Source organism: Pristiophorus japonicus, chromosome 12 (assembly GCF_044704955.1).
Source record: "Pristiophorus japonicus isolate sPriJap1 chromosome 12, sPriJap1.hap1, whole genome shotgun sequence".
Classification (NCBI taxonomy): domain Eukaryota; kingdom Metazoa; phylum Chordata; class Chondrichthyes; family Pristiophoridae; genus Pristiophorus; species Pristiophorus japonicus.
This window is the reverse complement of record NC_091988.1, coordinates 114,046,847-114,072,615: the sequence shown is the minus strand read 5'-3', so window position 1 is coordinate 114,072,615 and position 25,769 is coordinate 114,046,847. Positions and strand designations below refer to the sequence as shown.

Genomic DNA, 25,769 nt, shown 5'->3' with positions numbered 1-25,769 from the left:
AGAAATGTTCTGTTTTGAAACAGATTCAAAACAGAAAAAAAAAACATCTGACCCGGTGAATTACACGACCAGGACAGGACTTTGTTAGTATCGAAATCAGGCGCTTTTTCCATTAGCCCAGGCAGCCACTGTTGCCGCCAAGACAACTGTTGTGGCCAGAAATCTAAGCAAAGATCTATTCTTTCTCGAAAGCAGGAAAAGCTGAGACAAGAGGCACGATCGAATGACTAAACATGTTTGTATCCCCAACAAAATAATATTTTTCCAAATAGTAATGGTTGATGTCTTGCTGTGTTCTATCAGCAGGTGCCATTGAGGACAAAAGGTAAAAAGCAAACAGTGCCGTAATTCCGATTTGAACCGAAATTGCTGCGGTCACAACGCAGAGTACTAACCACTAAACGATTACGGCGCCCCAGATCAGCTGCTACAAGTCTGCTCTAACCAGAGCAAAGTCGCACACAGCACTGCTGAGAAAAGTTTGATTTTTTTGATGAGGCCAAAATTAGCCCCGCTAGAAATTATGACAGCGGTGGAATTCGACTCACACCCTGCAGCGGCTGGAGCGTTAATCCGAGTGGTAACTGGATCTTCCATAGTTAAATGTAAAACCTTTTCACCCGGGAAGAAATTCGCCCATTGTGCGTTTTAGATCTAACCATCTCTCTTGTCTATTCCGCCATCTCACCCGATACTGCCGCTATCTTTTTACGTTTATCTCAGTTTCAGTCAGTGGGTTGATGCTGAAGGAATTCCAGTGTTTGTTTCGAACGTTAACTAAATGACAACATAAGAACATAGGAAATAGGAACAGGAGTAGACAACTGGCCACTCGATCCAATTCTGACATTCAATAAGATAATGGCTGATCTGATCATGGACTCAGCTTCACGTCCCTGCCCGTACTCCATAACCCTTTAATCCCTTACCTCTCAAAAATCTGTCTCTGTCCGCCATAACTATAGTCAATGACCCAGCTCCATAGCTCTCTGGGCAGAGAATTCCATAGGTTTACAACCCTCTGAGAGAAGACATTTCTTCTCATCTCAATTTTAAATGTGCGGCCCCTTATTCTGAGAGTATCAGCCAAATCCTTGTGACATCGAGGAAAGAATCAGCCAAAGACATTTAACAAGATGATATTTATTGTGATGTAGCAAAATCAAAATTCGGTCTCGAATGAATCAGGATCCATTATGTGCAAAACGAAACTGTCATATCAAAGCGATTGCAACTACCTTAATATTAATTGAGATATAATTAATGTGACAGGTATTGAGGGTGAAGAATTACTAAAATAAATTCAGGAGAACATTTTTTATCCAGTATGTAGCAAGCCCAACAAGGGAGTGCATGGTTATGGTCTTAAATTTAGGTAATGAATCTGGGCTGGAGGTGCGATTATCACTGTGAGAGCATTTTCCAGTTAGTGATTCAGTTAGATTTTGTGTAGTAATGGAAAAGCTTAAGGATAGACCAGAAATAAAAGGTTTCATTTGGGGGAAAGCCAATTTTACTGAGGTGAGATTTGATTTATCCACTGGAAACAACGACTAGAAGGTAAATCTATGTCAGATAAGTGAGAGGCATTTAAGGAGGTGAACTTGAGGGTTCAGGGCAAGTATGTTCCCATAAAGCAAAAGAGTGGGAAGAACAAATCTAGAGCCCGTGGATTTAAAGTGGCATACAGGGTGGAAAAGGGAGGCTTATGACAGCACCGAGTGCTCAATTCTGCAGAAACCCAACAGGACTATAGAACGTGAAGCGGTAAAATTAAAAAAAGAAAATCAGGAAAGCAAAGAGAGAGAGAGAGCATGAAAATATGTTGGTAAGTAAAACCAATGAAAGCCAGAACATGTTTTATGTTGTGTATCTGTAAAGCATGCACTCCCATGTTCCGCCACTAGGGAGCTCATCCCCTGAAGCCTGAAGGGATCCCAGCATCTCTTGGGAGCACAGCATATAAGCCGGCCCGTAAGGCCTGTTCCTCACTCTGGAGTGTCTTATTAAAGACTGAGGTCACTGTTGCTTTAACCTCCCTGTGTGCAGCCTCATCTGTGTTAGGAACATTATAACTGGCGACGTGAATACGAATCCAACGCAAAGATGCAGCAAACTGTGGGCATCCTGGAGAAGTTCTCGGAGGGTGAGTACTGGGAAGCCTATCTCGAACGGCTAGACCAGTAATTTGTAGCCATCGAGCTGGACGGAGAAGGAAGCGCTGCAAAAAGGAGCGTGGTCCTCCTCACAGTCTGCGGGGCACCGACCTACAGCCTACAGCCTCATGAAGAATGTTCTGGCTCCGGTGAAACCCACAGATAAGTCGTACGAGGAGCTGTGTACAATGGTTCGCGAGCATCTTATCCCGAGGGAGAGCGTGCTGATGGCGAGGTATCAGTTCTACACATGCCATCGATCTGAAGGTCAGGAAGTGGCGAGCTACGTCGCCGAGCTAAGGCGACTTGCAGGAAAATGTGAGTTTGATGGCTACTTGGAGCAAATGCTTAGAGACTTTTTGTACTGGGCATTGCCCACGAGACCATCCTATGAAACCTTTTGACTGTAGAGACACCGACCCTCAGCAAGGCCATTGCGATAGCACAGGCGTTTATTTCCACCAGTGATAGCACCAACCAAATCTCTCAGCAAACAAGTGCTAGCAATGTTCATAAATTAACTGGAACTGTTTATGCGAGCAGAAATGTATAGGGCAGAACCCACGAGTCTGCAACTGCCAGCAGGCCTCTATGTTTCTATGTTTCTATAACCCAGATGACTCACAGTCCCCAACAAAGGACGAATGCAAGGCAATTCACAACTTGTTGGTGTTGTGGAGGCTTCCATTCTGCCTATTCATGCCGCTTCAAACGGTATGTTTGCAAGAGCTGTGGTACAATAGGGCATCCCCAACGAGCTTGCAAACGAGCTGCAAGCTCTGCAAAACCTGCTAACCACCACGTGGCAGAGGAAGATCGGTCCATGGTGGATCAATGCAATTTCGAGCCTCAGAGAGAGGAGGCATATGATGAACTACACGGGGTGCACACATTTTCGATGACATGTCCACTTGTAATGCTAAACGTAAAATTGAATGGCTTAACCGTAGCCATAGAACTGGACACTGGCACTAGCCAATCCATCATGAGTAAAAATATGTTTGAAACGCTATGGTGAAACAAGGCAGTCAGACCAGTCCTGAGCCCCATCCACACGAAACTGAGAATGTACACCAAAGAGCTTATCACTGTCCTGGGCAGGACCATGGTCAAGGACACGCTGCACGAACTACCACTCTAGATTGTCCGGGGCGATGGCCGCACACTGCTTGGAAGGAGCTGGCTGGGCAAAATCCGCTGGAACTGGGATGACATCCGAGCGTTACCACATGTCGATGAGGCATCATGTACCCAGGTTCTTAACAAATATCCTTCCCTTTTTGAGCCAGGCATTGGAAACTTTTCCAGGGCGAAGGTGCGGATCCACTTGGTCCCAGAGGCAGGGCCCATTCACCACAAGGTGCGAGTGGTACCTCACATGATGAGGGAGAGAGTGGAAATCGAGTTGGACAGGCTGCAATGTGAGGGCATCATCTCCCCAGTGGAACTCAGCGAGTGGGCCAGCCCGATTGTTCCAGTAGTCAAAAGTGATGGCACGGTCATGATTTGCGGCGAATATAAAGTGACTATTAATCGTTTCTCGCTACAGGACCAATATCTACCACCTAAGGCAGACGACCTATTTGCGACACTAGCAGGAGGCAAGACGTTCACCAAGCTCATCCTGACTTCGGCCTACATGACACACGATCTGGAGGATTCTTCGAAGGGCCTCACCGGCATCAACATAGACAAGGGGCTGTTCATCTACAACAAATGCCCGTTTGGAATTCGGTCGGCTGAAGCGATCTTCCAGAAAAACTTGGAGAGCCTACTCAAGTCAGTACCAGACACGGTGGTTTTTCAGGACGACATATTGGTCACGGGTCGGAACCCCGCCGAGCATCTACATAACCTAGAGGAGGTCCTCCAGCAACTGGATCGTGTAGGGCTGCAGCTGAAGAAGTCGAAATGCGTCTTCATGGCAACAGAAGTGGAGTTTTTGGGGAGAAAGATCGCAGCGGATGGCATTTGGTCCACAGACGCCAAGACAGAGGCTATCAGGAATGCACCCAGGCCACATAACGTCACCGAGCTGCAGTCGTTCCTGGAACACCTCAACTATTTTGGTAACTTCCTACCAGGGTTAAGCAACCTCTTAGAGACCTGACATGTGTTATTGCGTAAAGGTGAGAACTGGGTATGGGGAAAAAAACAAGTAATACTTTTGAGAAAGCAAGAAACATTTTATGCTATCACAAGCTGCTTGTATTGTATAACCCGTGTGAAAGACTTATGCTAGCATGTGATGCATCGTCGTACGGAGTAGAGTGTGGATTACAACAAGCTAACGTTGCGGGGAAGTTGCAACCTGAAGCCTATGCCTCCAGGAGCTTGTCTGAGGCCGAGAGAGCCTACAGCATGATTGAGAAAGAGGCATTAGCGTGTGTGTTCAGGGTACAGAATATGCATCAATATCGGTTTGGCCTCAAATTTGAGCTGGAAACCGATCACAAGCCCCTCATATCCCTGTTCGCTGAAATCAAGGGGATAAATACTAATGCCTCAGCCTGCGTATAAAGGTGGGCTCTCGGGCTATCAGCTTATAACTATACCATCCACCACAGGCCAGGCACCGAGAACTGTGCGGCTGCTCTCAGTCGATTACCATTGCCCACCACGGGGGTGGAAATGGTGCAGCCTGCAAACTTGTTGGTGATGGCGCAGCCCGCAGATTTGTTGTTGGTCATGAAAGCTTTTGAAAATGATAGATCACCTATCACGGCCCGCCAGTTTCGGACTTCTACCACCCATGATAATCTGCTGTCGCAAGTTAAAAAGTGTGTACTGCATGGGAGCTGGGCCAGCTTCCTCTTTGAAATGCAAGAGCTAATCAAGCCATTCCAGCAGTGAAACGACGAGCTGTCCATTCAGGCAGACTACCTGTTGTGGGGAAAACGCTACCCAAAAAGGGCAGGGAGACATTCATCTGGGATCTCCACAGCACACACCCGGGTATAGTAATGATTAAAGCGATAGCCAGATCCCACATGTGGTGGTCCGGTATCGACTCTGACTTATAGGCCTGTGTACGGCAATGCAGCGTGTGTGCTCAGTTGAGCAAAGCGCCCAGAGAGGCACCACTAAGTTTGTGGTCCTGGCCCTCCAGACCATGGTCGAGGATCCATGTCGACTATGTGGGCCCGTTTCTTGGTAAAATGTTCCTAGTGGTGGTAGATGCTTTTTGAAAATGGATTGAACGTGAAATAATGTCGGAAAGCACTGCCACTGCCACCATTGAAAGCCTGAGGGCTCTGTTTGCCACCCACGGCCAGCCTGACATACTGGTCAGTGACAACGGGCCATGTTTCACGAGTGCTGAATTTAAAGAATTCATGAACCGCAATGGGATCAAACATTCACCACGGCCCCGCTTAAACCAGCCTCCAATGCGCAGGCATCACGAGCAGTACTTAGATGTTGCCCTTGCAACTAGGGGGATCAAGGGTTATGGCGAGAGAGCAGGAATGGGGTACTGAAGTTACATGTTCAGCTGTGAACTCATTGAATGGTGGTGCAGGCTCGAAGGGCCAAATGGCCGACTCCTGCACCTATTTTCGAAACAATCAAACAGAGCCTTAAACGAATCACAGAAGGCTCACTCCAAACCCGCCTGTCCCAAGTATTGCTCAACTACTGCACGAGACCCACTCGCTCACCGGGGTGACCCCGGCTGAGCTACTCATGAAAAGGACACTTAAAACCAGACTCTCGCTGGTTCACCCCAACCTGCATGATCAGGTAGAGAGCAGGCAGCAGCAACAAAATGTAAACGATGGTCGTGCCACTGTGTCATGGGAAATTGATCTGAACCCTGTGTATGTGATACAGTATGGACATGGTCCCAAGTGGATCGCGGGCACGGTGATAGCTAAAGAAGGGAGTACGATGTTTGTAGTCAAAGTCGACAATGGGCAACTTTGCAGAAAGCACCTGGACCAAAGGAGGCTGCGGTTCACAGACTGCCCTGAGCAGCCCACAGCAGACACCACCTTTTTCGAGCCCACAACACACACCCAAAGCATCAATGACACCGCCCCAGACTAGGAAAGCGAACCAATTACGCCCATCATCCCAGCAAGGCCAGGCTCACCCAGCAGTCCTGCAGGGCCAAAAACACGGCAACCCAGCGAGGGCACAGCCAACACACCAGAACAGACATTTGTACCGAGGCGGCCCACCAGGGAAAGAAAGGCTCCCGACCGCCTCAAGTTGTAAATAGTTTTCACTTTGACTTTTGGGGGGGGGGGGGGAAGGGGAGTGAGGTTGTGTTTCGACTAAGCATTCACTCCCATGTTCCGCCACCAGGGAGCGCATCCACTGAAGACCCAAGGGATCCCAGCATCCCTTCGGAGTACTGTATATAAGCCGGCCCCTAAGGCCTGTTCCTCACTCTGGAGTGTCTTAATAAAGACTGAGATCACTGTTACTTTAACAGTGTGTGCAGTCTCATCTGTGTTCTGAACACAATAACTTCGAAAAGAAATGTGACCCCAATAGCCAGAAAGAAGATGAAATGCTGACTCCAGTTCTGCGAAAAATTCCTTTCACAAACATTTCTCTGACCGAAACTTCACAAAAGAAAAATGTTCCTTTCAAAGTCATTAAACCCGAATTTTTCACGCATCCCAATCTTCCGAATCAGATGCCTCTAGTTCTGCCGACTCAACCCATGTCGCTTTGCAATATTCTGCTCCCATGCACACTATTAAATGTGCCACTAAGTTATAGAATCACAGAATAAGGGAATGGTTACAGTACGGAAGAACCACATTCGGCCCGTAGAGGCCATGCCAACTCTCAACTAGTCCCACCCGCCCTGTCATTTAGCCGCAGCTGTGCAATTTTATACCTTCGGATATTTATCCAACTCCGTTTTGAAAGATAAGATTGAGTCTGCCTCCACCGCCCTTGTAAGTAGTGTATTCCAGATTCTAACCATTTGCTGAGGAATGGCCACTCCTGTTCCTGTGTATAAAGACCGAAAAACACGGGATCAATTCCTGCCACACTCAAAATCTTGCTAATTATAGCACCGTCATTCTATTCTCATAACGCAAGCTCCTGAAGTGTCGGCAAGCTGTTGAGCTTAAAGCTCTGGTTATATTCTCAACACTAATGCTACCACAGCGTTTCCGTAGTGTAGTGATTATCAGGTTCACCTAACACGCGAAAGGTTACCTGTTCGAAACTGGACGGAAACATTTTGCAAACGTGTTACATTAATGATGAGAACAAATTGAATAATTCATATCCCTGGTTCAATATTAACAGAATGCAGTGTCTCATGACGCTGTTGCATTTGCTGATTTCTCTGCACAGTTATGTGCTCACTCAAATTCTACACAGTGTTTCTCACTCCCTCCCGTTTGCAGCCCTGACGGTGGAGAAACCCCATCTCAAAGCTGCACGTTACGTGCATTCAGTTCAGCTTCTAGAGATTATTAAAGGATCCTGCCGCGCCGCATCGAAAATCAAAGCCACAAACAAACCCATCGACTAATCGCTCTTCCCCAGCTCCAGAGTGAGTGAGGGCGGGACAAACCCCAAAATTCCGGTCCCGCACTCGCCAATTATCCGCTGCTGGCGGATAACGGCGAATGCAGCATCAACTACAGTTTACCGCCCTTCACTGGGCTACAAAATGCTGCCGTTTCAGGCAAAGCTCCCCGTACACCGATCATCAGTCTCAGAAAACTCTTAATCCCTGGTACGTGAGTTCGAGCCCCAGCTTTCATAAACGTTTCATCACTGGAAACACGATTAATGAGCCGATCGTCTTGTTTTGCATCATAAAAGTAATACTGACCAACGTTATGTAATCATAGAAGTTTACAGCATGGAAGGAGTCCTTTTCGGCCAATCAAATCCACACCGGCCAACAAATGTCCAAGTTTCGGTGTGTAACCCTGCAGCTTACGGCTTTTCAAGAGCACATCCAAGTACTTTTAAATGTGGTGAGGGTTTCTCCCTCCACCACACTGTCAGGCAGTGAGTTCCAGACCCCCACAAACATCTGGATGAAGAATGTTCCATTCAAATCCCCTTTAACCCTTATACTAATTACTTTAAATTTATGCCCCCTGGTTGTTGACCCCTCTACTATGGGAAATTGGCCCTTTTAATCAACAATATCTAGGCCCCTCCTAACTTTATACACCTTAATGCTGTCGCCCATCAGCCTCCTCTGTTCCAAGGAAAACAACCCGCAGCTCAGCAACCTATCCTCATATCAAAGTTGCTCCACTCTCGGCAACATCTACATAAATCTCCCCTGTACACTCTCCAGCGCAATCACGTCCTTCGTTCAATGAGGTGACCAGAACTGCACGCCGTACTCCAGCTGTGGCCAAACCAGAATTTTATACATTTCAAGCACAACCCTCTTGCTCTTCTATTCCATGCCTCTGCCAATAAAGGCAACTATTCCGTATGCCTTCTTAACCACCTTATCCAACTGACCAACTACCTTCAGGGATCTGTGCACATGTAATCCCAGTTCCCTTTGTTCCTCGACACTTCTCAATGTCCTACCATTTGATGTGTATTCCCTTTCCTTGTTAGCCCTCCACAAATGCAACGATCTCACACGTCTCTGGATTAAATTCCTTTTGCCACTGATCTGCCCACCTTGCAGTTTTTGATGTCTTCCTGCAGTCTCCAACATTCGTCTTCATTATCAACCGCACTGCCTATTTTACTATCACCTGAGAACTTCTTAATCATAACCCCTATATTCAAGTTTAGATCATTGATAAATACCATAAAAAGCAATGGACCTAGCACTGAAGACAGCAGAACACCATTGGAAACATCCTTCCTCTCACAAATACACCAATCAAATATTACACATAGCTTCCTGCATTTGAGCCAAATTTGGATCCAATTTGCCACATCGCCCTGGATCCCATGGGCTTTTACTTTAATGACCAGTCTACTATGTGGGACATTAGCGAAAGCATTAATAAAATCCATAAACACTACATGATCCGCACTGCTTCATCGACCCACCTGGTGAACTCCTCCAAAAATGCAATCAAGCTAATCAAACGCGACCATTCCTTAACAAATCGTGCTGACGTCCTGTTTAACTAGTGCCTTTCGAAATGTAGTACACGTATAATCGTTAAATGTTGTTCTGCTTTCACGGGAAAACATTAATTAACTGATGATCTTCATTTGCACAATTAAAGAAATATTAACTGAAGGAGAGTCCTTAATTGAATAATTTGTTTGTGCTCTGCAATTTACCTCTGAAACCATTTTGGACACTGTGCTTCAAAATGTTAACTGCTGGTAACAATACATGAAACTGGGAATACAGTGAGATAGACTGTAGAGTAAGGGACTGGCAATTGTGAAAAAGCAAAGATAATATACATTCTGGAAAAATAACATCGAAAAGAAATGTGACGCCAACATCCAGAAAGAAGATTAAATGCTGAGTTCCTTTCAGCAAAAAATTCCTATCCCAAACATTTCTCTGACTGAAAATTCACAAAACAAAAATGATGCTTTTTAAAGTCATTAAACCCGAATTTTCGCGCACCCGAATCTTCTGAGTCAGATGCCTCTAGCTCTGCCGACTCAATCCATGTCCCTTTGAAATATTCTGCTTCCATGCACACGATTAAATATGCCACTAACTTATAGAATCACAGAATAAGGGAATGGTTACGGCACGGAAGTACCACATTCGGCCCGGCGAACCCATGCCAACTCTCAACTAGTCCCACTCCCCGTCATTTACCCGCAGCTGTGCAATTTTATTACTTCGGAAACTTATCCAACTCCATTTTGCAAGATAAGATTGAGTCTGCCTCCACCACCATTTAAAGCAGTGTATTTCAGATTCTAACCACTTGCTGAGGAATGGTCACTCCTGTTCCTATGCATAGAGATAGAGAAATACGGGATCAATTCCTGCCACACTCAAAACCTTGCTAAATATAGCACCGTCATTCAATTCTCAAAACGCAAGCTCCTGAAGTGTAGGCCAGCTGTTGAGGTTAAAGCTCTGGTTAAGTTCCCAACACTGCATCTACCGCAGCATTTCCGTAGTGGTTATCACTTTCTCCTAACACTTCAAAACACCAGGGTTCGAAACCGGGCGGAGACATTTTGCAAACGTGTTCCATTAATGATGAGAACAAATTGAATAATTCATGTTAGTGGTTCAATATTAACAGAGTGCAGTGTCTCATAACGCTGTTGGATTTGCTGATTTATTTGTACCGTTCTGTACACACTTAAATTCTGCTCAGCGTTTCTCACTCCCTCCCCTTTCCAGCACTGACCGTGGAGAAAACCCATCTCATAGCTGCACATTCCGTGCGTTCAGTTAATCTGTGAGAGATTATTAAAAGATCCTGCTGCGCCGCATCGAATATCAAAGCCACAAACAAACCCATTGACGAATCGCTCTTCCCCAGCTCCAGACTGAGTGAGGGCGGGACAAGCCCCAACAATCCAAGCCCGCACTCTCCAATCAGCCGCTGCCGGCAGAAAGCGGTGAATGCTGCATCATCACCGCCCTTCACTGGGATACAAAATGCCGCAGTTCGAGCCAAAGCTCCCCGTACACCGAACAGTAACCGCATAAGACTCTTTATCTGATGGTTCCCGAGTTCGAGCCCCAGCTTGCACGAATATTTTTTTCACTGGAAACACCATTAATTAGCCGATCGCCTCGTTTTGCATCACGAAAGTAATGCTAACCGCTAATTATATAATCATAGATGTTTACAGTTTGGAAAGAGTGCTTTTCGGCCCATCGTATCCGCTACGGCCAACAAATTTCCACTTTTCAGTGTATAACCCTGCACGTTACAGCATTTCAAATGCACACCAAGTACTTTTTAAATGTGGTGAGGGTTTCTCCCAGCCAGTGAATCCCAGACCCCCACAAACATCTGCATGAAGAATGTTCCCTTCAAATCCCCTTTAACCCTTATACTAATCACTTTTAATTTATGCCCCCTGGTTGTTGACCCCTCTACTATGGGAAATAGGCCCTTTTAATCTACAATATCCAGGCCCCTCCTAATTTTATACACCTTAATGCTGTCGCCCATCATCCTCCTCTGTTTCAAGGAAAAGAAACCCAGCCTATCCAATCTCCTCATAGCAAAGTTGCTCCATTCCGGCAACATCTACGACAATCTCCTCTGTACCCTCTCCAGCGCATTCACGTCCTTCCTTCAATGCGGTGACCAGAACTGCACGCAATACTCCAGCTATGGCCTAACCAGAAATTTATACTGTTCTAGCATAACCCACTGGCTGTTCTGTTCCTTGCCCCTGCCAATAAATGCAAACATTCTTTATGCCTTCTTAACTAACTTATCCAATTGGCCAACTACCTTCAGGGATCTGTGGACATGAAATTAGAGTTCCCTTTGTTCCTCTATATTTCTCAGCGTCCTCCCAGTTGATGTGCATTCCCTTTCCTTGTTAGCCCTCCACAAATGCACGATCTCACACATCTCTGGATTAAATTCCATTTGCCACTGTTCTGCCCACCTTACCAGTTGATTGATATCTGCCTGCAGTCTCCAGCTTTCTTCTACATTTTCAACCACACTGCCTATTTTACTATCACCTGAAATCATCTTAATCATAACCCCTATATTCAAGTTTAGATCATTGATAATTAACATAAAAAGCAATGGTCCTAGCTCTGAAAACTGTGGAACTGCACTTGAAACATCCTTCCAGTCACAAAAGCACCCATCAAACATTACCCTTTGCTTCCTGCCTCTGAGCCAAATTTGGATTGAATTTGCCACTTCGCCCTGGATCCCATGGGCTTTTACTTACATGACCAGTCTGCCATGTGGGACCGAACGAAAGCATTAATAAAATCCATATACACTACATCATACGCAGTACTTCATCGGTTCAACTGGTGACTTCCTCCAAAAATGCAATCAAGTTAGTCAAACGCGACCCTTCCTTTATAAATTGTGCTAACTGTTCTGATTAACCTGTGCCTTGCGAAATGTAGAAAATGTATAATTGTTAAATGTTATCCTGCTTTCACGGGAAAACATCATTAATAAACTGATGATCTTTTCATTTGCACAGCTAAAGAAATGTTAACTGAAGGAGCATCCTCAATTGATTAATTTGTCTGTGCTCTGCAATTTACCTCTTGAAACATTTTAGACACTGTTTTAGTGGTCCGTTTCAAAATGTTCATTGCTGGTAACAATACAATGAGACTGGGGATACAGTGAGATAGACTGTAAAGCAAGGGACTGCTTATTGTGAAACAGCAAAGAAAATATACATTCTGGAAGAGTAACATCAAAAGGAAATGTGACCTCAACATCCAGAAAGAAGATTAAATGCTGAGTCCCTTTCAGCAAAAAATCCTTTCCCAAGCATTTCTCTGACAGAAACTTCGCAAAACCAAAATGATACTTTTAAAATCATTAAACCCGAATTTTTCGCGCATGCAAATCTTCTGAATCAGATGCCTCTATTGTACCGACTCATACCATGTCCCTTTGCAACGTTCTGCTTCCATGCACACTATTAAAGGTGCCAGTAACTTATATAATCACAGAATTCAGGAATAATTGCAGCCCGGAAGAAGGCCATTCGGCCCGTAGAGGCCATGCCAACTCTCAACTAGTCCCACACTCCGGTCATTTACCCGCTGCTGTGCATTTTTTTTCCTTTGGATACTTATCCAACTCCCTTTTGAAAGATGAGATTGAGTCTGCCTCCACCGCCCTTTAAAGCGGTGTGTTCCAGATTCTTGCACTTGCTGAGGAATGGTCACTCCTGTTCCTATGTATAATGACACAAACACGGGATCAATTCCTGCCACACTCAGCACCTTGCTAAATGTAGCAGCGTCATTCTATTCTCATAACGCAAGCTCCTGAAGTGTAGTCCATCTGTTGAGCTTAAAGCTCTGGTTATGTTCCCAACACAGCTTCTGCTACAGCGTTTCCATAGTGTAGTGGTTATCACATTCGCATCACACGCGAAACGTCCCCGGTTGGAAACCTGGCGGGAACATTTTGCAAACGTGTTCAATTAATGATTAGAAGAAATTGAATAATTCATATTAGTGGTTCAATATTAACAGTGTGCAGTGTCTCATGACGCTGTTGGAGTTGCTGATTTCTTTGCACCGTTCTGCACACAGTTGAACTCTGCTCAGTGTTTCTCACTTCCTCCCGTGGAGAAACCCCATATCATAGCTGCACATTTCGTGCATTCAGTTCAGCTGTGAGAGATTATTAAAAGGATCCTGCCGTGCCGCATCGAAGATCAAAGATACAAACAAACCTATCGACTAATCGCTCTTCCCAAACTCGAGAGTGAGTGAGGGCGGGACAAGTCCCAACATTCCGAGCCCGCACTCGCCAATCAGCCGTTGCCAGAGGCTAGCAGCGAAGGCAGCATCAACATCGGTTTCCCGCCATTCACTGGGCTACAAAATGACACGGTCCGAGCCAAAGCTCCCCGTACACCAAACAGCAGCCTCATAAGACTCTTCATCTCAGGTTCAGGAATTCGAGCCCCAGCTTGCATGAACGTTTTATCATTGGAAACACCATTAATTAGCCGATCGCCTCGTTTTGCATCATGAAAGTAACGCTAACCGATAATTATATAATCATACAAGTTTACAGCATGGAAGGAGTCCTTTACGACCCATCGTGTCTGCACCGGCCAAAAAACCTCCAGTTTGCGGTGTAACCCTGCACCTTACGGCATTTCAAATGAACATCCAAGTACCTCTTAAATCTGGTGAGGGTTTCTCCCTCCACCACACTGTCAGGTAGTGAGTTCCAGACACCCACAAATATCTGGATGAAGAATGTTCCCTTCAAATCCCCTTTAATCCTTATACTAATTACTTTTAATTTATGTCCCCTAGTTTTTGACCCTTCTACTATGCGAAATAGGACGTTTTAATCAACAATATCTAGGCCCCTCCATAATTTCATACACCTTAATGCAGTCGCAAATCAGCTTCCTCTGTTTCAAGGAAAAGAAACCCAGCCGATCCAATCCTCCCCTCATAGTAAAGTTGCTCCACTCCCGGCAACATCTACATAAATCTCCTCTGTACCCTCTCCAGCGCAATCTCGTCCTTCCTTCAATGCGGTGACCAGAACTGCACGCAGTACTCCAGCTATGGCCGAACCAGAAATTTTCCAGTTCTAGCATAACCCACTTGCTGTTCTTTTCCTTGCCTCTGCCAATGAATGCAAACATTCCGTATGCCTTCTTAACTAACTTATCCAATTGGCCAACTACCTTCAGGGATCTGTAGACATGCGATCCAAGTTCCCTTTGTTCCTCTATATTGCTCGATGTCCTACCAATTGATGTGTATTCCCTTTCCTTGTTAACCCTCCACACATGCACGATCGCACAGGTCTCTGGATTAAATTCCATTTGCCACTGTTCTTCCAACCTTACCAGTTGATTAATATCTGCCTGCAGTCTCCAGCTTTCTTCTACATTTTCAACCACACTGCCTATTTCACCATCACCTGAAATCGTCTTAATTATAACCCCTATATTCAAGTTTAGATCATTGATAATTAACAAAAAAAGCAATGGTCCTAGCACTGAAAACTGCAGAACCGCACTTGAAACATCCTTCCAGTCACAAAAACACCCATCAAACATTACCCTTTGCTTCCTGCCCCTGAGCCAAATTTGACTCGAATTTGCCACTTCGCCATGGATCCCATGGGCTTTTACTTTCATGACCAGTCTGCCATGTGGGACCTTAGCGAAAGCATTAATAAAATCCATATCTACTACATCATACGCAGTACTTCATCGATTCACCTGGTGACTTTCGCCAAAAATGCAATCAAGTTAGTCAAACACGACCCTTCCTTCGCAAATCGTGCTGACTGTTCTGATTAACCAGTGTCTTTCGAAATGTAGAAAATGTATAATTGTTAAATGCCATCCTGCGTTCACGGGAAAACACCATTAATCAACTGATCATCTTCATTTGCACAACTAAAGACATGTCAACTGAAGGAAGTCCTTAATTGAATGATTTTCTTTGCTCTGCAATTTTGCTCTGCAATTTACCTCTTAAAACCTAAGCCATTTTAGACACTGTGCTTTAGTGGTCTGCTTCAAAATGTTCATTGTTGGTAACATGTATATGAGGCTGGGGAAACAGTGAGATAGAGTGTAAAGCATGGGACTGGTTATTTGAAACAGCAAAGAAAAAATACTTTCAGCAATGAATTCCTTTCCCAAACATTTCTCTGACCGGAACTTCACAAAACAAAAATAATGCATTTAAAGACATTAAACCCGAATTTTCGCACACCCGAATCTTCTGAATCAGATGCCCTAGCTCTGCCGACTCAATCCAAGACCCTTTGCAATATTCTGCTTCCATGCACACTATTAAATGTACAATGCACTTATATAATCACAGAATAAGGGAATGGTTACAGCACGGAAGAATGCCATTCGGCTCCTCGAACCCATTCCAACTCTCAACTAGTCCCCGGTAATTTACCCGCAGCTGTGCAATTTTATTCCTTCAGATACTTATACAACTTGTTTTGAAAAACAAGATTGAGTCTGCCTCCACCGCTGTTTAAAGCAGTGTATTCAAGTTTCTAACCACTTGCTGAGGAATGGCCACTCCTGTTCCTATGTATAAAGACGGAGAAACACGGGATCAATTCCTGCCACACTCACCACCTTGCTAAATATAGCACCGTCATTTCATTCCCGTAAAACAAGCTTTTGAAGTGTAGTCCAGCTGTTGAGGTTAAAGCTCTGGTTATGTTGCCAATACAATTTCACCACAGCGTTTCTGTAGTGTAGTGGTTATCACATTCGCCTCACACGCGAAAAGTCCCCGGTTCGAAACTGAGTGGAAACATTTTTCAAACGTGTTCAATTAATGATTTTTAAAAATTGAATAACTCATATTACTGGTTCAATATTAACTGAGCGTTGTGTCTCACAACGCTGTTGCATTTGCTGATTTCTCTGTACAATTCTGTAGGCACTCAAACTAAAGATAGTGTCTCTCACTCCCTCCTGTTTCCAGCGCTGACGGTGGAGATATCCCTTCTCAAAGCTGTGCATTCCAGGCATTCAGTTCAGCTGTGAGAGATTATTAAAGGATTCTGCCGCACCGTCTCACTTCACAACAGAAAATCAAAGCCACAAACAAATCCATTGACTAATCGCTCTTCCCCAGCTCCAGAGTAAGTGAGGGCGGGACAAGCCCCAGCATTCCAAGCCCGCACTCTCCAATCAGCCGCTGCCGGCGGAATGCGGCAAATGCTGCATCATCAGTGGCTGCGGTTCGAGCCAAAGCTCCCCGTACACTGATCAGTGACTTCATAAAACTTTTTATCTCAGGTTCCTGAGTATGAGCCCCAGCTTGCACGAATATTTTTTTCACTGCAAGCACCATTAATTGGACGATCGCCTCGTTTTGCATCATGAAAGTAATGCTAATCGATAATTATATAATCATAGAAGTTTACAGCTTGGAAGGAGTGCTTTTCGGCCCAACATATCAGCACCGGCCAACAAATGTCCAGTTTTAGGTGTGTAACACTGCACGTTACGGCATTTCAAATGTACATCCAAGTATTTTTAAATGTGGTGAGGGTTTCTCTCTCCACCACACTTTCAGCCAGTGAGTTCCAGACCCCCACATCTGGATGATGAATGTTCCTATCAAATCCCCTTTAACTCTTATACTAATTACTTTTAATTTATGCCCCCTGGTTGTTGATTCCTCTCCTATGGGAAATAGGCCCTTTTAATAAACAATATCGAGTCCCCTGCTAATTTTGTAGACCTTAATGCTGTCGCAATCAGCCTCCTCTGTTTCAAGGAAAACAAACCCAGCCTATCCAATCTCTCCTCATAGCAAAGTTGCTGCACTCCCGGCAACATCTACGTCAATCTCCTCTGTACCCTCAACAGCACAATTAAGTCCTTCATTCAATGAGGTGACCAGAACTGCACGCAGTACTCCAGCTTTGGCCTCACCAGAATTTTATATATTTCAAGCATAACGAACTTGCTCTTCTATTCCATGCCTCTGTCAATAAATGCAATGATTCGATATGCCTTCTTACCCAACTTATCCAACTAGCCAGCTACCTTCAGGGATATGTGGACATGTAATCCCAGTTGCCTTTGTTCCTATACACTTCTCAATGTCCTACTAGTTGATGTGTATTCCCTTTCCTTGTTAGCCCTCCACAAATGCAACAATATCACACGTCTCTGGATTAAATTCCGTTTGCCACTTTTCTGCCCACCTTTGATTGATGTTTTCCTGCAGTCTCCAACTTTCGTCTTCATTATCAACCGCACTGCCTATTTTACTTTCACCTGTGAACGTCTTAATCATAACCCCTATATTCAAGTTTAGATCATTGATAAATACCATAAAAAGCAATGGACCTAGCACTGAAAACAGCGGGACCCCACTGGAAACATCCTTCCATTCACAAAAACACACATCAAGTATTACACTTTGCTTCCTGTCTATGACCCAAATTTGGATCCAATTTGCCACTTCGCCCTTGATCCCATGGGCTTTTACTTTCATGACCAGTCTGCTATGTGGGACCTTAGCGAAAGCATTAATAGAATCCATATAGACTACATCATTCGAACTGCTTCATCGACCCATCTGGTGACCTCCTCCAAAAATGCAACAAGTTAGTCAAACGCCACCATTCCTCAACAAATCGTGCTGACTGTCCTGATTAACTAGTGCCTTTCGAAATGTAGAAAATGTATAATCGTTAAATGTTATCCTACTTTCACAGGAAAATATCAACAATTAACTGATGATCTTCATTTGCACAACTAAAGAAATGTGAACTGAAGGAGAGTCCTGAATTGAATAATTTGACTGTGCTCTGCAACTTAACTCTTAAACCATTTTAGACACTGTGCTTTAAAGGTCTGCTTCAAAATGTTCATTGCTGGCAAGAATACATGAGACCTGGGATACGGTGAGATCGACTGTAGAGCAAGTGACTGGTTATTGTGAAACAGCACAGAAAATATACATTCTGGAAGAATAACATCGAAAAGAAATGTGACACCAATATCCTGAAAGAAAATTAAATGTTGAGTCCCTTTCAGCAAAAAATTGCTTTCCCAAACATTTCTCTGACCGAAACTTCACAAAACAAAAATGATGCTTTTTAAAATCATTAAACCCGAATTTTCGTGCACCCGAATCTTCTGAATCTGTTGCCACTCGCTCTGCCGACTCAATCCATGTCCCTTTGCAATATTCTGCTTCCATGCACACTATTAAATGTGCCACTAACTTATAGAATCACAGAATAAGGGAATGGTTACACTACGGCAGAACCATATTCGGTCCGTCAAGCCCATGCCAGCTCTCAACTAGTCCCACTCCCCCGTCATTTACCTGCAGCTGTGCAATTTTATTCCTTCGGATACTTAGCCAACTCCATTTTGAAAGATAAAATTGAGTCTGCCTCCACCGCCCTTTAAAGCGGTGTATTCCAGATTCTAACCAGTTGCTGAGGAATGGTCACTCCTGTTCGTATGCATAAAGACAGAGAAACACGGGATCAATTCTTGCCACACTCAAAACCTTGCTCAGTATAGCATCGTCATTCTATTCTCATAACGCAAGCTCCTGAAGTGTAGTCCAGCTGTTCAGGTTAAAGCTCTGGATATGTTCCCAAGAGTTTGTTTGCGACAGCATTTCCGTAGTTTAGTGGTTATCACATTTGGCTTACACGCGAAAGAACCACGGTTCGAAACCGGGCAGAAATATTTTGCAAACGTGTTCAATTAATGATTAGTAGAAATTGAATAATTCCCATTGGTGGTTCAATATTAACAGAGTGCAGTGTCTCACGACGCTGTTGGATTTGCTGATTTCTTTGCACCGTTCTGTACACACTTAAACTCTGCTCAGTGTTTCTCACTCCTTCCCGTTTCCAGCCCTGACCGTGGAGAAACCCCATCTCATAGCTGCACATTCCATGCATTCAGTTAAGCTGTGAGAGATTATTAAAGTATCCTGCCACGCCGCATCGAAGATCTAAGCCACAAACAAACCCATATGCTAATTGCTCTTCCCCAGCTCCAGAGTGAGTGAGGGCGGGACAAGCCCCAACATTCCGAGCCCGAACTCGCCAATCAGCCGCTGCCAGATGAAAGCGGCGAAGGCAACATCTTTACAACAGCGGTTTCCCGCCCTTCGCTGGGCTACAAAATACCACGGTATGAACCAAAGCTCCCCGTACACCAAACCGCAGCCTCATTAGACTCTGAATCTCAGGGTCATGAATTCGAGCCCCAGCTTGCATGAACGTTTTATCACTGGAAACACCATTAATTAGCCGATTGCCACGTTTTCCATCATGAAAGTAATGCAAACCGCTAATTATATAATCATAGAAGTGTACAGCTTGGAACGAGTGCTTTTCGCCCCATCGTATCCGCATTGGCAACAAATCACCTTTCAGTGTATAACCCTGCACGTTACTGCATTTCAATTGCACATCCAAGTACTTTTTAAATGTGGTGAGGGTTTCTCCCAGCCAGTGAGTTCCAGACCCCCACAAACTTCTGCATGAAGAATGTTCCCTTCAAATCCCCTTTAACCCTTATACTAATCACTTTTAATTTATGCCTCCTGGTTGTTGACCCCTCTACTATGGGAAATAGGCACTTTTAATCTGCAATATCTAGGCCCCTCCTAATTTTATACACCTTAATGCTGTCGCCCATCAGCCTCCTCTGTTCCAAGGAAAACAAACACAGCCTATCCAATCTCCTCGTAGCAAAGTTGCTCCACTCCCGGCAACATCTACGTCAATCTCCTCTGTACCCTCTACAACACAAACACGTCCTTCCTTCAATGCGGTGACCAGAACTGCACGCAGTACTACATCTATGGCCTAACCAGAAATTTATACTGTTCTAGCATAACCCACTTGTTGTTCTGTTCCTTGCCTCTGCCAATAAATGCAACCATTCCGTATGCCTTCTTAACTAACTTATCCAATTGGCCAACTACCTTCAGAGATCTGTGGACATGCAATCCCAGTTCCCTTTTTTCGTCTATATTTCTCAATGTCCTACCAGTTGATGTGTATTCCTTTTCCTTGTTAACCCTCCACAAATGCACGATCTCACACGTCTCTGGATTAAATTCCATTTGCCACTGTTCTGCCCACTTGACCAGTTGATTGATATCAGTCTGCAGTCTCCAGCTTTCTTCTCCATTTTCAACCACACTGCCTATTTTACTATCACCTGAAAACGTCTTAATCATAACCCCTATATTCATGTTTAAATCATTGATAATTCACATAAACAGCAATGTTCCTAGCACTGAAAACTGAGGAACCGCACTTGAAACATCCTTCCAGTCACAAAAACACCCATCAAACATTACCCTTTGCTTCCTGCCTCTGAGCCAAATTTTGATTGTATTTGCCACTTCGCCCTGGATCCCATGGGCTTTTACTTTCATGACCAGTCTGCCATGTGGGACCATAGCGAAAGCATTAATAAAATCCATATACACTACATCATACGCAGTACTTCATCGGTTCACCTGGTGATTTCCTCCAAAAATGCAATCAAGTTAGTCAAACGCGACCCTTCCTTAACAAATAACATGAATCATCAATTCCGACCACACTCACCACCTTGCTAAATATCGCACCGTCATTCCATTCCTGTAAAACAAGCTCCTTAAATGTAGTCCAGCTGGTGAGGTTAAAGCTCTGGTTATGTTGCCAAGAGAATTTCAGCCATTGCATTTCCGTAGTTAGTGGTTAACACATTCGCTTGACACGTGAAAAGTTCCTGGTTCAAAACAGGGCGGAAATATTTTGCAAACGTGTTAAATTAATGATTTGAAAAAATTTAATAATTCATATTAGTGGTCCAATATTAACAGAGCGCTTTGTCTCATGACGCTGTTGCATTTGCTGATTTCTCTGTACAATTCTGTAGGCACTCAAACTATAGATAGTGTCTCTCACTCCCTCCAGTTTCCAGCCCTGACGGTGGAGAAATACCTTCTCAAAGCTGTACGTTCCAGGCATTCAGTTCAGCTGTGAGAGATTATTAAAGGATCCTGCCGCACCGCCTCACTTCACAACAGAACATCAAAGCCACAAACAAACCCATCGACTAATCGCTCTTCCCCAGCTCCAGAGTAAGTGAGGGCGGGACAAGCCCCAGCATTCCAAGCGCGCACTCTCCAATCAGCCGCTGCCGGCGGAAAGCGGCGAATGCTGCATCATCAGTGGTTTACCGCCCTTCACTGGGCTACAAAATGGTGCGGTTCGAGCCAAAGCTCCCCGTATACTGAACGGAGACTTCATAAAATTCTTTATCTCTGGTTCCTGAGTTCGAGTCCCAGCTTGCAGTAATATTTTTTTCACTGGAGCACCATTAATTAGCCGATCGCCTCGTTTTGCATCATGAAAGTAATGCTAATCGATAATTATAAAAGCATAGAAGTTTACAGCTTGGAAGGAGTGTTTTTCAGCACATTTGATCAGCACCGGCCAACAAATATCCAGTTTTAGGTGTGTAACCCTGCACGTTACGGCATTTCAAATGCACATCCAAGTACTTTTTAAATGTGGTGAGGGTTTCTCTCTCCACCACACTTTCAGATAGTGAGACCCCCCACATCTGGATGAAGAATGTTCCCTTATAATCCCCTTTAACCCTTATACTAAATACTTTTAATATATGCCCCCTGGTTGGTGACCCCTCTACTATGGGAAATAGGCATTTTTAATCAACAATATCTTGGCCCCTCCTAATTTTATACACCTTAATGCTGTCGCCCATCAGCCTCCTCTGTTTCAAGGAAAACAAACCCAGCCTATCCAATTGCTCCTCATAGCAAAGTTGCTCCACTCCCGGCAACATCTACGTCAATCTCCTCTGTACCCTCTCCAGCGCAATCACGTCATTCCTTCAATGTGGTGACCAGAACTGCACGCAGTACTCCAGCTATGGCCTAACCAGAAATGTATACACTTCTAGCATACCCCACTTTCTGTTCTGTTCCTTGCCTCTGCCAATAAATGCAACCATTCCGTATGATTTCTTAACCAACTTATCCAACTGGCCAACTACCTTCAGGGATCTGTGGACATGCAATCACAGTTCCCTTTGCTTCTCTACAGTTCTCAATGTCCTACCAGTTGATGTGTATTCCCTTTCCTTGTTCGGCCTCCACAAATGCATGATCTCACACGTCCTTGGATTAAATTCCATTTGCCACTGTTCTGCCCTCCATACCAGTTGATAGATATCTGCCTGCAGTCTCCAGCTTTCTTCTCCATTTTCAACCACACTGCCTATTTTACTATCACCTGAAAACGTCTTAATCATAACCCCTATATTCAAGATTCGATCATTGATAAATACCATAAAAAGCAATGGACCTAGCACTGAAAACTGCGAAACCCCACTGGAAACATTCTTCGAGTCACAAAAACACCCATCAAACATTACCCTTTGCTTCCTGCCTCTGGGCCAAATTTGGATCCAATTTTCCACTTCTCCCTGGATCCCATGGGCTTTTACTTACATGAACAGTCTGCAATGTGGGACCTGAGCAAATGCATTAATAAAATCCATATATACTACATGATAGGCACTAATTCATCGACACACCTGGCGACCTCCTCCAAAAATGCATTCAAGTGATTCAAACGCGACAAATCGTGCAGACTGTCCTGATTAACCAGTGTCTTTCGAAATGCAGAAAATGTACAATCGTTAAATGTTATCCTGCTTTCACGGGAAAACGTCATTAATTAACTGATGATCTTCATTTCCACAACTAAAGAAATGTTAACTGAAGGAAAGTCCTTCATGGAATAATTTTCTGTGCTCTGCAATTTACCTCTTAAACCATAAAGCATTTTAGACACTGTGCTTTAGTGATCTGCTACATCACGTTCATTGTTGGTAACATGTACATGGGACTGGGAAAACAGATAGATCGACTGTAGAGCAAAGGACTGGTTATTGTGAAACAGCAAAGAAAATATACATTCTGAAAGAATAACATCAAAAAGAAATGTGCCGCCAACAGCCAGAAAGAAGATTAAATGTTGAGTTCCTTTCTGCAAAAAAAATCCTTTCCCAAACATTTCTCTGACCGAGACTTTACAAAACAAAAATGATGCTTTTAAAGTCACTAAACCGAATTTTCACGCACCCTTATCTTCTGATCAGATGCCTCCAGTTGTGCCAACTCAAGCCCCGTCGCTTTGCAATATTCTGCTTCTATCCGCACTATTAAATGCGCCACTAACTGATATAATCACAGTATAATGGAATGGTTACTGCACGGAAGAAGGCCATTCGGCCGGTGGAGCCCATGCCAACCATCAACAAGTCCCACTCCCCTGTCGTTTACCACAGACGTGGATTCTTTTTCCTTCAGATACATATCCAACTCCCTTTGGATGATAAGATTGACCACTTTTTAAGAAAGGAGGGAGAGAGAAAACGGGTAATTATAGACCGGTTCACCTGACATCAGTAGTGGTTGAAAATGTTGCAATCAATTATTAAAGATAAAATAGCACCACAGTTGAAAAGCAATGACAGGATTGGTCCAAGCCAGCATGGATTTATCAAAGAGAAATCCTGCTTGACAAATCTTCTCGAATTTTTTGAGGATGTAACTCGTAGAGTGGACAAGGGAGAACCAGTGGGTGTGGTGTTTCTGGACTTTCAAAATGTTGTTAACCTGTGGAATTCCCTACCGCAGAGAGTTATTGATGCCAGTTCATTGGATATATTCAAGAGGGAATTAGATATGGCCCTTACAGCTAAAGGGATCAGGGGGTATGGAGAGAAAGCAGGAAAGGAGTACTGAGGTGAATGTTAAGCCATGATCTTATTGAATGGGGGTGCAGGCTCGAAGAGCCGAATGGCCTACTCCTGCACCTATTTTCTATGTTTCTATGTTTCCTTTATTCTATTCAGATGTTTGATAGCATTCATGTATGAGCTGACAGAAATGAATAAGCTGCTGTCTGTCGCTCTTTGAGTAAGGAGAGAGCCAGCTGTAATATTACTCCATGCCAGTCTGAAAAAGTCTACTCTCGGAGGCAAGGCAGACTAAAGCCTGGTAAGTATTTGGAAGTGAGACCGACTGTGAGCACCAGATGCTGTAGACTTTTTCTGCCACCAAAGGCTGCTCAGAACATTCACACTGGCTTCAACCAATCAACAAACAGTTAGCTTCTCCACCCTTCATTCAATTTCTCTTTCACCCTCTCCCTTTATTTTTCCAAATCTTTGCTGTTCATTCTCCTGCTGCCATCGATCGTCAAGGGGGTCCACACACAAATAAACAAAAAATACAGCAACAAAATAACCGAGCAAATCAGCACACCCAAACCTGTAAGTCCTTGGCATGCAAAGTTTCCGAGATCAAACCGGCCGCTTCTGCCCCTGGCCGAAGTGACCCCGTTCCAGCCGCTGCAGTCCCTGGCCGAAGGACCACCGCCTAATCAGATCCATCATCAACATTAACATTGCCCCAAAGCAGAGGGGACAGCATAAGCAGTTCCACAAAAAGTTAATGCCGGGGCACTTAGAGAGCAAGGTAAGAGAGCCATATACAGCCAGCGCCTCACAACCAATCTGGCGTGCCTTGATTACACTGCGATGCTGAATCCCCATAGGGCTTGGTCTGCCCTCCAGGCCTCTATAACCAGTGCCTGTGAAGAGACACTTCGTCACTAACCAGAAAACAGCAGGACTGGTTGATGAAAATGATCAGGAGATCGAAGAACTAATAAATTGCAAGCGCAATACATTTCTGAGCATCAAGCAAAAGCCCAACTCGAGAGCTGCAAAACAACATTACAGACGGCTCAAGGCTCAGGTCCAACAAAAAACCCGGGACCAAAAGAACAGTTGATGGATGGAGAAAGCACAGGAGATACATCAACAGGTCGACAGCCACGATATGCGAGGATTCTTCGCTGCAGTCAAGTCACCTATGGTCCAAACTCCGAAGGCTCCAACCCACTCCTGGCCAAAAACGAGGAAACACTCATCAAGGACACCGAGGCTGTCAGGGCCCGATGGAAGGGGCACTTTGAAGATCTCCTCAATCGAGACTCTGCCCGTTACTCGAGTGTTCTTGATTCCATCCCGCAGCATGCAACCCACCATCAACTCAGTGAAACACCAACCTTGCACGAGATCGGCAAAACCATAAAACAGCTTAAGAATAAAAAGGCTACGGGTGCTGATGGAATCCGTGCTGAGGCGCTAAAATATGGTGGCGACGCGCTGTTGGCGCGGATACATGACCTAATCTCTCTCATCTGGAGGGAGGAGAGCATGCCGGGAGATCTGAGAGAGGCAGTGACTGTGACCATTTTTAAAAAGGGAGAAAAGTCCGACTGTGGCAACGACATGTGAATCTCCCTGCTTTTATCCACTGGGAAAGTTATCGCTCGAGTTCTCCTCAGTCATCTCCCTGTGGCCGTGGAGATCCTCCCGGAATCACAATGCGGAATTCGTCCCCTACGGGGTACAACAGACATGATCTTTGCAGCGCGCCAG

General features: G+C 44.6%; 1 long non-coding RNA gene across 1 annotated transcript in view; it reads right to left on the bottom strand.

Annotated features, from left to right (window-relative positions):
* Window positions 1-19,004, bottom strand: part of LOC139276976 (uncharacterized) — a 217,704-nt gene extending 198,700 nt beyond the window's left edge. Inside the window, exon 1 of the long non-coding RNA XR_011596005.1 lies at window positions 18,589-19,004. This is a non-coding gene — a long non-coding RNA (uncharacterized lncRNA). The remainder of the gene's footprint in view (window positions 1-18,588) is intronic.
* Window positions 19,005-25,769: the final 6,765 nt, after the last annotated feature.